The 13,137-nt window shown below is 36.1% G+C and overlaps 1 protein-coding gene across 1 annotated transcript in view; it reads left to right on the top strand.

Moving 5' to 3' along the window:
• The window catches only part of LOC111153200 (regulatory factor X7), a 145,855-nt gene that overhangs the window by 31,919 nt on the left and 100,799 nt on the right, over positions 1-13,137 (top strand). The gene's annotated exons all lie outside the window — the stretch shown is intronic.

The following is a 13,137-nucleotide window of genomic DNA, read 5'->3' as shown; positions in this document are numbered from 1 at the left end:
GAGATACTTACATGGTGGAACACTGAGGCCTCCCGCCAACAGCATGTGAGTGGACCATCTTGAAAGTGGATTCTTTAGCCCCTGCTGACATCGTGACTGAAACCTAATGAGAAATCCTTAGAACCCACCGACTAAGCCACTCCCAAGTTCCTGACACACAGAAGCTTTTCGACTATAAATTTTTGTTGGTTTGAACCACTACAGTTTTGGGGGTAATTTATTACACAGCAGTAGCTAATATACATTCCTGCTCATTTTGTGAGGCTAGTATAACCTAGGCACCCAAACGAGATAGAATATAAAATGGCCTTTAATTTTACTATCGCATTCAAGCATAGGAACAGAAACTCCAAAACAAAAGGTAGAAAATCGAAGCCAAAGATGTATAAAACAGGAGAGTACATCTTAGCCAGCTTAAATATATTAGAGTACAAAGTTAGCCCATTAGAAAATCTGTTCATATAATGTATCACTTTAACAGATGAAAGAAGACAAATTATTTGATTATCTGAATTGATGTAGGAAAAGAATTTAATTTAATAATAGTCAACATGTTTGTGATAAAACTCCTAGTAAGCTAAAAATAGAAATTAATTGATGAACAATGTCTACAAAGAAGCCACAGAAAGCATACTGATTAGTAAAAAAAAATCTAAAACACCCCCCCTTTTTAAATTTAAATCAATTAACATATAATGTATTATTTCTTTCAGCGGTACAGGTCTGTAATTCATCAGTCTTATATAATACCCAGTGCTCATTACAATACATACCCTCCCCAGTGTCCATCACCTGTTCCCCTTACCCCATCTCCCTCCCCTCCAGCAACCCTCACTTCATTTCCTAAGATTAAGAGTCTTATGGTATGTCTCCCTCTCTGGTTTCATCTTGTTTCTTTTCTTTTCTTTCTTTCTTTTTTTTTTTTCCTGTTTTCCCCTATGATCCTCTGCCTTGTTTCTTAAATTCCACATAGGAGTGAAATCATATGATAATTGTCTTTATCTGATTGACCTATTTCACTTAGCATAATACCCTTTAGTTCCATCCATGTTGTTGCAAATGGCAAGATTTTAATTTTTTGATGGCTACGTAATATTCCATTGTGTGTGTGTGTGTGTGTGTGTGTGTGTGTGTGTGTGTACATACATACACATCACATCTTTATCCATTCATCTGCCAGTGGACATCTGGGCTCTTTCCATAGTTTGGCTATTGTGGACATTGCTGATATAAACATTGGGATGCATGTGCCCCTTCAGATCACTACATTTGTATCTTTGGGATAAATACCCAGTAGTGCAATGGCTGGGTCATAGGATAGCTCCATTTTCAACTTTTTGAGCAACCTCCATACTGTTTTCCAGAGTGACTGTACCAGCTTGCATTCCCATCAACAATGTAGGAGGGTTCCCCTTTCTCCACACTGTCAACATCTGTCATTTCCTGACTTGTTATTTTAGCCATTCTGACTGGTCTCGTGAGGTTATATCTCATTGTGGTTTTGATTTGTATTTCCTTGATGCAGAGTGATGTTGAACATTTTTTCATGTTTGTGTTGGCCATTCATATGCCTCCTTTGGAGAAATGTCTGTTCCTGTCTTCTGCCCATATCTTGATTGGATTATTTGTTCTTTGGGTGTTGAGTTTGGTAAGTTCTTTATAGATTTTTGGATACTAGCCTTTTTTTTTTTTTTTAAAGATTTTATTTATTTATTTGTCAGAGAGAGAGAGAGAGAGTGAGCACAAGCAGATAGAGTGGCAGGCAGAGGCAGAGGGAGAAGCAGGCTCCCTGCTGAGCAAGGAGCCCGATGTGGGACTCGATCCCAGGACGCTGGGATCATGACCTGAGCCGAAGGCAGCGGCTTAACCCACTGAGCCACCCAGGCGTCCCGGATACTAGCCTTTTATCTGATATGTCATTTGCAAATGTCTTTAAGAAAAGATGTAATGAGCTTTTGCTATGAAAAAGATTACGTAAAATCATTTAATAATGTACTGTTTAATAATGTACATTTAATAATGTACAGAAAACCATCCTGTTGGTTTTCTTTTGTTTTTGTTGACTGTTTCTTTGCTATGCAAAAGCTTTTGATCTTGTTGGGGTAGTTCATTTTTGCCCTTCCTTTGCCTTTGGCGATGTTGCTAGAAAGAAGTTGCTGTGGCTGAGGTCGGAAAAAGTTCTTGCCTGTGTTTTCCTCAAGGATTTTGATGGATTCCCATCTTACATTGAGGTCTTTCATCCATTTTGAGCCTATTTTTGTGTGTGGTATAAGGAAATGTTCCAGTTTCATTCTTCTGCATGTGGCTGACCAATTTTCCCAACACCATTTGTTTAAGAGACTGTCTTTTTTCCGTTGGATATTCTTTGCTGCCTTGTTGAAAATAAGTTGACCGTAAAGTTGGGGGTCCATTTCTGGGTTCTCTATTCTGTTCCATTGACTTAGGTGGTTTTTTTTGTGTGCATACCATACTCTCTTGATTACAGCTTTGTAATAGAGCCTGAAGTCCAGAATTGTGATAGCACCAGCTTTGGTTTTCTTTTTCAAAATTCCTTTGTCTACTCCGGGTCTTTTCTGGTTCCATACAAATTTTAGGATTAATTGTTCCAGTTATGTGAAAAAGTTTATGGTATTTGATAGGGATTGCATTGAATGTATAGATTGCTGTAGGTAACATAGACATTTTCACAATATTTGTTCTTCCAATCCATTAGCATGAAATGTTTTTCCATTTCTGTGTGTCTTCCTCAATTTCTTTCATGAGTGTTTTATAGTTTTCTGAGTATAGATCCTTTGCCTGTTTTGTTAGGTTTATTCCGAGGTATCTTATGGTTTGGGGTACAATTATAAATGGAATTAACTTCTTAATTTCTCTTTCTTCTGTCTCATTGGTGGTGTATAGAAGTGCACCTGATTTCTGTGCATCGATTCTATATCCTGCCACTTTATACTGAATTCCTATACAAGTTCTAGGAATTTTGGGGTGGAGTCTTTTGGGTTTTCCACATAGGATATCATGTCATCTGCAAAAAGTGAGAGTTTGACTCTGGATTTGGATGCCGTTTATTTCTTTTAGTTGTCTGATTGCTGAGGCTAGGACTTCTAGTACTATGTTGAATAGCAGTGGTGATATCTCTGCCATGTTCATGACCTTAGGGGAATAGCTGTCAGTTTTCCCCCATTGAGAATGATGTTTGCTGTGGGTTTTTCATAGATGGCTTTTATGATATTGGAGGTATGTGTCTTCTATCCCTACACTATGAAGAGTTTTTATCAAGAAAGTATACTGTACTTTGTTAAATGCTTTTTCTGCATCTATTGAGAGGGTCATGTGGTTCTTGTCCTTTCTTTTATTTATGTCATTTAGAACACTTTTAAAAATTAGAAACAACTTATGGGTGCTTATTACCACTCTTACCCATATTGTAGAGTTTTCGCACATTCAGAAATAAAAGGGAAAAACAAGTAAAAGTTAGGAATAATTAGAAGAAACAAAACTATCATACATTAACTTGTATGGAAAACTCAATGTACATAAAAATTGAAATTATTAATAGTCTAGCAAAAGTCATTTGCATTTGTATATACAACAAAACTTTTACATAAAAATATATAATTTAAAAACAAAAATAAATAGGTTCTTGTAAATCTAAGTTGAGATTTTAGAAGATTTTTAAAGCCTTATTGAAAGAATTAAATAATTTAAGCCCAAGTAAATGGAGAAATGTACTACTACCATAAAAATTCTTTAATGTCTTACCAATTAAGTCTACAGATTCAATGCAACTTTAACCAAAACATTGTTTTCCATAAAACGATATAATCAGATCTTGTGCTTTTTTAGGTAGAAAATGGCCTGTAATAGGCAACATGCTCCTGAAGGAAAAAGTTAAGCACTTGCAATCTCAAGTGCCAAGACTAATTATGACTACAGTGTTTATGGCATAGAGTTCCAATTTCTCCATATCCTTGTTAACAGTTGTTATTTTGTTGTGTTTATTTAATACATCCTGATGGCGATGAGGTGGTGTCTCATTTTTTAACCTATGAATGTTCAGTTGCTCTAGCACTATTTGTTGAATATCTGTCCTCCATTGAATTGCTTTTGCATCTTTTGTCAAAAATAATTGAATGTATTTGAATGGGTCTGTTTCTAGGTGCTCTGTTGTGTTCCATTGTTCCTGTGTCTATTACTGCCAATACGACAATAACATCAGCTTTGTAAAATGAATTGGGAAGTTTTTCCTCTTCTAGTTTCTGGGAAAAATTTTATAAAATTGTTGTTCTTAAATGTTTGGTAAATTCTCTAGCATTTCTGAACGTTTATATTTAATTCTAAAGTTTTGTTAATCTGTGTTAACATAATATGAGTGAAACCATAAGTCACACACTAAGAGAAGATAGTAGGACACAGCTGAAAGAAGAGTAGTATTTGAAAAGTCTTACAGATTGCTAAGAGAAGCAAACAAATTTGAGCAAAAACTGTAATCAGACATTTCATTAAAAGGATACATGGTTAAAAAAAACCATGAAAACATGCTCAGACTTGTTAGTTTTCAGAGGAAGGCAAATCATGACAGTATTTTATACCCACCAGACTTAGCAAAAGTTAAATGTCCTCCTGGCTATTGGATAAATCTTTTCTATATAGAATTATAGAGCCAAAGACCACTTAAATAATAATAAAAAGTAAAGCTGGACTGTATATGTTTTTATGTTTTAAATACCTTGTAGATTTGGAGCAGAATTAATAATAAAGACTTAAAAAAATTAATAAAAAAACTCTACCCTGAGTGTTTCCTTCATTTTGTTGTTTTCTCTCCTTTGCTCCTGTTGGGGGAGCATGTAATTCAGATTAGGAATTTGGAGAAATCACAGTATTTTTTTTGGAGTGTGTTCTTTGTTTTGCTTGTGGCACCTTCCATAAGTCGTAGGAAAAAATCCCCTCCTTAGGGGAAATAACTCTCTTTTTGCTTTTATTGTCTTTTTTTTTTTTTTTAAGATTTTATTTATTTATTTGACAGACAGAGATCACAAGTAGGCAGAGAGAGTCGGGGGGAAGCAGGCTCCCTGCCAAACAGAGAGCCTGATATGGGACTTGATCCCAGGACCCTGAGATCATGACCTGAGCTGAAGGCAGAGGCTTAACCCACTGAGCCACCCAGGCGCCCCTCTGCTTTTATTGTCTTAATTGTCACCCTTATATGTATTTTCGATCCCTTTTGGTTCTAGACAATGTGGTTATTTTAGAGGTTTCTACGTACATTAATTATTCTGGTTCCTTGCTTATTTCTTTAAACTTTGTGAACAGCAAACGTCTAATTTTAACTGCAGCAGCTTTAGAATCAATTGGATGAGTTTTGACCCTCATTCCCATTTGATTTCATAAATTTTCTTTTTTGGCCTGGAGGAACATAAGACCAAAATGAGATTTTTTGGGTAGGATTTTAATTAAATCAATCTTGTATTTCATGGCCGTTATTACTTGAATGAAGGAATGGGGGTTGAGTATAATAGCTCTATAGATAGAATAATATAGATTAATGCCTTGTTTACATGGACAATCAAAAAAGGTTTTCCTGATAATTTAGTCTTCAAATCTTCCATTAGAATATTGTTAGGAACTAGATCCTCAAAGCCAGCTTAGGCCTTACCAATACCCTGTGTACCATTGATTCTCCTTGGACTTGTGGAAATAGTCTTAGCTATGCTTCTAGATCATCATTTTCCAATTTGGGATACTTGTTCCTCAAGAAGCACAAAAATAACATTTCTTTGCCAAATTAGTTGGTAGATGCTGTGTACTATTAGCCCTCTTTTTAAACCCCTCTTAAATGGACACAGTACTCATTGGCATATTAAGATCCTTGAACAGTCAGTTATTATAGGGATGAAGGAACCTAGAATACGTTTAATATTGCTTAATTCACCAATTCCTGTATTGACTTGAATATTGGCCACTTTTTTTCCATGGGGTACCTGTTCATATTGGGAGGAAGAGTCCTCAAAAAAAAAAAAAAAATACTAGAATATTGGTAATATATCACTAGTGTGTACTCACCTTGCAGTTCTCTGTTCCAGATGGTTGTAAGGCTGGCTTCTAACATTTTTGTACTCCTTCTATACTTAACACCTATCTTCTGCCTATGTTGTGTTATTGATTGTAAAACATAATTGCTTTATCATCTGTGGCTGTGATTCTTGGTTTTAAGTAAAGGGCAATTGGATATTAAATTAGTCCTTTTTTTGGAGGACAGATATTGGAATACTGATTACTTTTCTAGTAAAATCTAGTAAGGAATTACTCTGCATATATCATGATTGAAGGCAATCTAAGAAATTTGCATTTTTATACATACTTTTTAAGGAGAAAGTCCTGTAATTAAAGAGTAACAAGCTGTTTTGTCTCTGCATGCTCACCTCTGAAAGAGTCATCAAAATTTTCTTATATTCTTTTAAGTATAGCCTATGAAATGTACTGTGCCATAGACCTACACTGCCTACTACAGTAGCCACTAGCTACATGTGGCTGTTGAGTACTTAAAATATAGCTAAATCATATTGAAATGTGTTATTAACTACATACTGGATTGCAAAGACTTAATATGAAAAATAATCTAAAATATTATAGCAATTCTTATATGGATTACATATTAAAGTGGTAATATTGTGAAGTGGTAATATTTTGGTGTTTTAATAAAACATTTTATTAACATTAATCATCATTTTTTACAACTTAATGTGACTACTAGATAATTTAAGATTACTTCTGTGGCCTGTATTCTATTTCTTTTGGACAGACATATTCCCCATGAACTGACAGGTCTCAGAGACTGAAACTCATTAAAGTTTTATAAAGCTTTCTGGCCCAGGAAAGAATTTGTTTTGGAAACTTTTGGCCGAAGATCTCATGATCTTTCATTTCTTAAGTCTCTTTGAAGTATCCTAAGAGATCACTACCAGATCTACTACATGGAATTGTGCTTTAGGCACAGAGAGAAAGGTGAAAAATCTAGATCTTTCTAACTATATCATTAATAATTTATCTTGCCTATTTCCATGGATAACTGTTTAACCTTTAAAATGTATCCATCTTGGTATCTTCCTCTCTAAACCATCGTTTGAAAATTGAGTATTCTTTGACCTCCTTAGGTAGACTTCTGCTTTATATATTGGAGTGACATTTTTAGATCAGTCTCTCCACTTTTGGGGAGAGAATTTTAGTAACAACTATCAAAGTAGTTTTCATGTGTTTTGCCTTGTATGATGACAAAAAGTTCTGTGGTTCTTGGGGTTAAGTGAAGGACAAGGGCATTGAACATGGTGGCTACATTTTTTGGAACAAATATTGGGATACTGAACCCTTTGCTATCCTAATAAAATCTAGAAAAGAGTAGCTCTGTCTCAAGAGTGAAGGCACTATACACGAGTCATTTCAATTAGAATTTTAAGAAATATTCTTAATAGCTGTTTATATAAGACATTAATATAATTTCTGATCTGCATATGGAGCATCATTGCCTGAGTCTGGCTTCTTCGAGAAAATCTCATTTTAAAAACTTTGGTCTTTTACAGCCATTCCCACTTTTGTTTCCTTGTTTAAGGATCTCAGTTAAGCATATGATAATAATAGGTTGGCTTAATGCTTTTCAGTTTCAAAAGACTTATACACAAGGGCACCTGGGTGGCTCAGTCAGTTAAGCATCTAACTCTTGATTATATAGCTCAGGTCAAGATCTCAGGGTCATGGGATTGAGACCCACATTGAGCTCCACACTGGGCATGAAGCCTGGTTAAGATTCTCTCTCACTCCCTCTCCCTATGCTCCTCCCAACACCCTCACACTTTCTCTCTCTCTCTCTCTCTCTCTCTCTCAAAATAAATAAATAAATAAATAAATGAATGAATGAATGAATAAATAAATAAATAAATAAAAAGTCTTACACACACATCACCTATTGGTGACATCTGAGGTACATCCTATGAAAATGAGGGCACTTACTTTTATCCCCACATGTTTTTTATTTTAACAAACTGCCTTATTTCTGACCTGGCTTTCTCATAATGTAACATAAGAAGACACTAAGCTGCATGGCTGTATCACTCTTTTTCTGAAGCTATGTGATGAAGGAAGAAGAGTAATTCTTACTTGGCTGTCCACATGATTCTGTCCTGCCTTGTGTTTTAGTTTGTTTTTTAAAGTTTTATGGATTTATTATACAAATTGAAACAAGAACAGAAAGTGTAAAAGCTTTCTGAAACTTTGAAAAGAAAGTAAAACCTCTTCAAAACTTCCTCTTCCAAAAGACAGAGTCATCCTTATAAATGGGTCTTATTGCCTCATGTTTCATTTCGTTGTTTTCATGGACATTGTTACGTGGTCTATAGACCAAGTAAATGTGCCTGTATTTGGAACGGGAGGATGCCTCTGCAGATCGGCATTAGGGGGCATTGAAGCCCAGCAAAAAGTATATGACTTAGGAGCTAGCCAGAACCTTCATCTAGATCTATTACTGGCAATACTTCATGTTTTTTGGAGAAGGACGTTCCAAAATTATGAGACTGGGACAGAATTTTGTTCTTCATAATAAAAATCCCAGTGTAAAATAGAGGCATGATTATCTGGTATAATAGGAGCATTTTTTTTTAAGATTTTATTTATTTATTTGACAGACAGAGATCGCAAGTAGGCAGAGAGGCAGGCAGAGAGAGAGGAGGAAGCAGGCTCCCTGCTGAGCAGAGAGCCCGATGCGGGACTCGATCCCAGGACCCTGGGACCATGACCTGAGCTGAAGGCAGAGGCTTTAACCCACTGAGCCACCCAGGTGCCCCTAATAGGAGCATTTTTAATAGATAATGTGGCCAAATAAAAATCAGTGTGTGACCTTGCACAAGTCATTTAACCTTTTGATTCTCCATTTTCTTACCGCAAATGAAAAGGTTAGACCAGATTACTTTCATTTAATACTTATAATGAATCTGATACCTGGGGCACCTGGGTGGCTCAGTTGGTTAAGCGTCTGCCTTTGGCTCAGGTAGTAATCCTGGAGTCCTAGGATTGAGTGCCACATTGGGCTCCCTGCTCAGTGGGAAGTCTGCTTCTTCCTCTTTCACCCCACTCTTATGCTCTTTCTCACACTCTTTCTCAAATAAATAAATAAAATCTTTTAAAAATGTTACCTCTGTGTTACTGCAGTATGACTTATATAGATCATCTTGTTTAATCTTCACAAAATACTTTAGAGGAGGTATCCTATACTTAAAGAAAAAAAGAGTTCATCTAAGTAAAGGGCATACAGTTAGTGATGGAAGAATTGGAATTCTTTCTTTCATAAACTGTTCTTCTCCTGCTACGTAGACTGAGGTGTTTCTTACTGGATGAATTTATTTGAATGGTTCACTGTAACTTTTTTTATTTGCTTGTTTTTTTAAAGATTTTATTTATTTATTTGACAGAGATCACAAGTAGGCAGAGAGGCAGGCAAAGAGAGAGGAGGAAGCAGGTTCTCGGCTGAGCAGAGAGCCCAATGCGGGGCTCAATCCCAGGACCCTGGGATCATTTCCTGAGCCAAAGGCAGACGCTTTAACCCACTGAGCCACCCAGGCACCCCTCATTTTAACTTTTAAAAAGTGTGTTACATGAACAAATGCTTTCCTATCATTTGACTACTTTTATTAAAAATCTGAAAATCTGCGCATTGAAAAAATAATGAGCAAATGCATAGATTGAGACTAAAGAAAGTCACTCAATTTGTTCAATACCCTGCCTCCCCAAAGTACAGATTTTTCAGTCCTTTTAGAGCAAATTTTAATAGTAAAATTTGGCATTTGGGATAACCAGCAATCGTATAATAAAAGATGTCTATATGCGAAGAATAGCAAAACAAGGAAATTAACTTTACTAAAATGAATCTTAGTCTAAACTTTGAAATACTAGTAACATAATCTGTATCACTAAATGGCTATTCAATAAATATTATAAAATAACTCAGTAGGCACTGATATAGTGGATGAATCTGTGAGTCTTAGTTTTCTATGTGGTTTTATAGAGTATAGTTCATAGTTTGAATCAACATTAGATGATTTTCAGGTCTTAAACTAGTCTCTCAGTTCTAGGACTTGCATATTTGCTGATGTGCTTTTCTTTTGGAAAGGAGCTATTAAGCACTCCCCTTTTTAAAACTTTATATTTTGAAAAAAATACAATTGTATACAGAAAGAGAAAAATACAGTGAACCGTCATGTCCTTATTGTTCATCTTCAACAACTAGTCTCGTAGCTAAATATATATGTGTGTGTGTGTGTATTTATATTTATAAAATCTCCATTGATTATGTTGAAGAAAATCCTGGACATCATATCATCTGCAAATAAATATAACTGTAGAAAAGTAATAGTCATTCTTTAATATCTGCAAGCATGCAGTTCCTCCTTTTCATGTCTCAATTTTTTCCTTTGTAATTTTGTTTTTTTTTTTTAATTTAATTTTTTTTTAAATAAACATACTGTATTTTTATCCCCAGGGGTACAGGTCTGTGAATCGCCAGGTTTACACACTTAACAGCACTCATTATAGCACATACCCTCCTCAATGCCCATATCCCCACCACCCTCTCCTGTCCCCCCTCCCCCCAGCAACCCTCAGTCTGTTTTTTGAGATTAAGTCTTTTATGGTTTGTCTCCCTCCCAATCCCATCTTCTTTCATTTTTTCTTTTCCTACCCCCAAACCCCCCACACTGCATCTCTACTTCCTCATATGAGGGAGATCATATGATAGTTGTCTTTCTCCTATTGACTTATTTTGCTAAGCATAATAGCCTCTAGTTCCATCCATGTCGTCGCAAATGGCAAGATTTCATTTCTTTTGATGGCTGCATAGTATTCCATTGTGTGTGTGTATGTATATATATATATACCACATCTTCTTTATCCATTCATCTGTTGATGGACATCTAGGTTCTTTCCATAGCTTGGCTATTGTGGACATTGCTGCTATAAACATTTGTGTGCACGTGCCCCTTCGGAGCACCACGTTTGTATATTTAGGATATATACCCAGTAGTGCAATCGCTGGGTCATAGGGTAGCTCTATTTTCAGTTTTTTGAGGAACCTCCACACTGTTTTCCAGAGTGGTTGCACCAGCTTGCATTCCCACCAACAGTGTAGGAGGGTTTCCCTTTCTCCGCATCCTCTCCAGCATCTGTCATTTCTTGACTTGTTAATTTAGCCATTCTGACTGGTGTGAGGTGATATCTCATTGTGGTTTTGATTTGTATTTCCCTGATGCCGAGTGATGTGGAGCACTTTTTCATGTGTCTGTTGGCCATCTGGATGTCTTCTTTGCAGAAATGTCTGTTCATATCCTCTGCCCATTTCTTGATTGGATTATTTTTTCTTTGGGTGTTGAGTTTGCTAAGCTTTTTATAGATTTTGGATACTAGCCCTTTATCTGATATGTCGTTTGCAAATATCTTCTCCCATTCTGTCAGTTGTCTTTTGGTTTTGTTAACTGTTTCCTTTGCTGTGCAAAAGCTTTTGATCTTGATGAAATCCCAATAGTTCATTTTTGTCCTTGCTTCTGTTGTCTTTGGTGATGTTCCTAGGAAGAAGTTGCTGCAGTTGAGGTCAAAGAGGTTGCTGCCTGTGTTCTCAAGGATGTTGATGGATTCCTTTCTCACATTGAGGTGCTTCATCCATTTTGAGTCTGTTTTCGTGTGTGGTGTAAGGAAATAGTCCAATTTCATTTTTCTGCATGTGCCTCTCCAATTTTCCCAACACCATTTGTTGAAGAGGTTGTCTTTTTTCCATTGGACATTCCTTCCTGCTTTGTCGCAGATTAGTTGACCATAGAGTTGAGGGTCTATTGCTGGGCTCTCTATTCTGTTCCGTTGATCTATGTGTCTGTTTTTGTGCCAGTACCATACTGTCTTGATGATGACAGCTTTGTAGTAGAGCTTGAAGTCTGAAATTGTGATGCCACCAACTTTGGCTTTCTTTTTCAATATTCCTTTGGCTATTCGAGGTCTTTTCTGGTTCCATATAAATTTTAGGATTATTTGTTCCATTTCTTTGAAAAAAATGGATGGGATTTTGATAAGGATTGCATTAATTGTGTAGATTGCTTTAGGTAACATAAACATTTTCACAATATTTGTTCTTCCAATCCCTGACCATGGAACACTTTTCCATTTCTTTGTGTCTTCCTCAGTTTCTTTCATGAGTACTTTATAGTTTTCTGAGTATAGGTTTTTTGCCTCTTTGGTTAGGCTTATTCCTAGGTATCTTATGGTTTTGGGTGCAATTGTAAATGGGACTGACACCTTAATTTCTCTTTCTTCTGTCTTGCTGTTAGTGTAATGAAATGCAACTGACTTCTGTGCATTGACTTTATATCCTGACACTTTACTGAATTCCTGTATAAGTTCTAGCAGTTTTGGAGTGGAGCCTTTTGGGTTTTCCACATACAGTATCAGATCATCTGCAAAGAGTGATAGTTTGACTTCTTCTTTGCCGATTTGGATGCCTTTAATTTCTTTTTGTTGTCTGATGGCTGAGGCTAGGACTTCTAGTACTATGTTGAATAGCAGTGGTGATAACGGGCATCCTTGCCGTGTTCCTGACCTTAGCGGAAAAGCTTTCAGTTTTTCTCCATTCAGAATGATATTTGCAGTGGGTTTTTCATAGATGGCTTTGATAATATTGAGGTATGTGCCCTCTGTCCCTACACTTTGAAGAGTTTTAATCAGGAAGGGATGCCGCACTTTGTGAAATGCTTTTTCAGCATCTATTAAGAGTATCATATGGTTCTTATTCTTTCTTTTTTAATGTATTGTATCACATTGATTTGCGGATGTTGAACCAACCTTGCAGCCCTGGAATAAATCCCACTTGGTCATGGTGTGACTAATCCTTTTAATGTACTGTTGGATCCTATTGGCCAATATTTTGGTGAGAATTTTTGCATCTTTGTTCATCAAGGATATTGGTCTGTAATTCTCTTTTTTGATGAGATCCTTGTCTGGTTTTGCGATCAAGGTGATGCTGGCCTCATAAAATAAATTTGGAAGTTTTCCGTCCATTTCTATTTTTTGGAACAGTTTCAGGAGAATAGGAATTAATTCTTCTTTAAATGTTTG

This window comes from Enhydra lutris, unplaced genomic scaffold, assembly GCF_002288905.1.
Source record: "Enhydra lutris kenyoni isolate GAN:26980312 unplaced genomic scaffold, ASM228890v2 scaffoldscaffold31, whole genome shotgun sequence".
Classification (NCBI taxonomy): Eukaryota; Metazoa; Chordata; class Mammalia; order Carnivora; family Mustelidae; genus Enhydra; species Enhydra lutris.
Note: the sequence above shows the minus strand (reverse complement) of the source record. Positions and strands in the feature narration are given on the sequence as shown.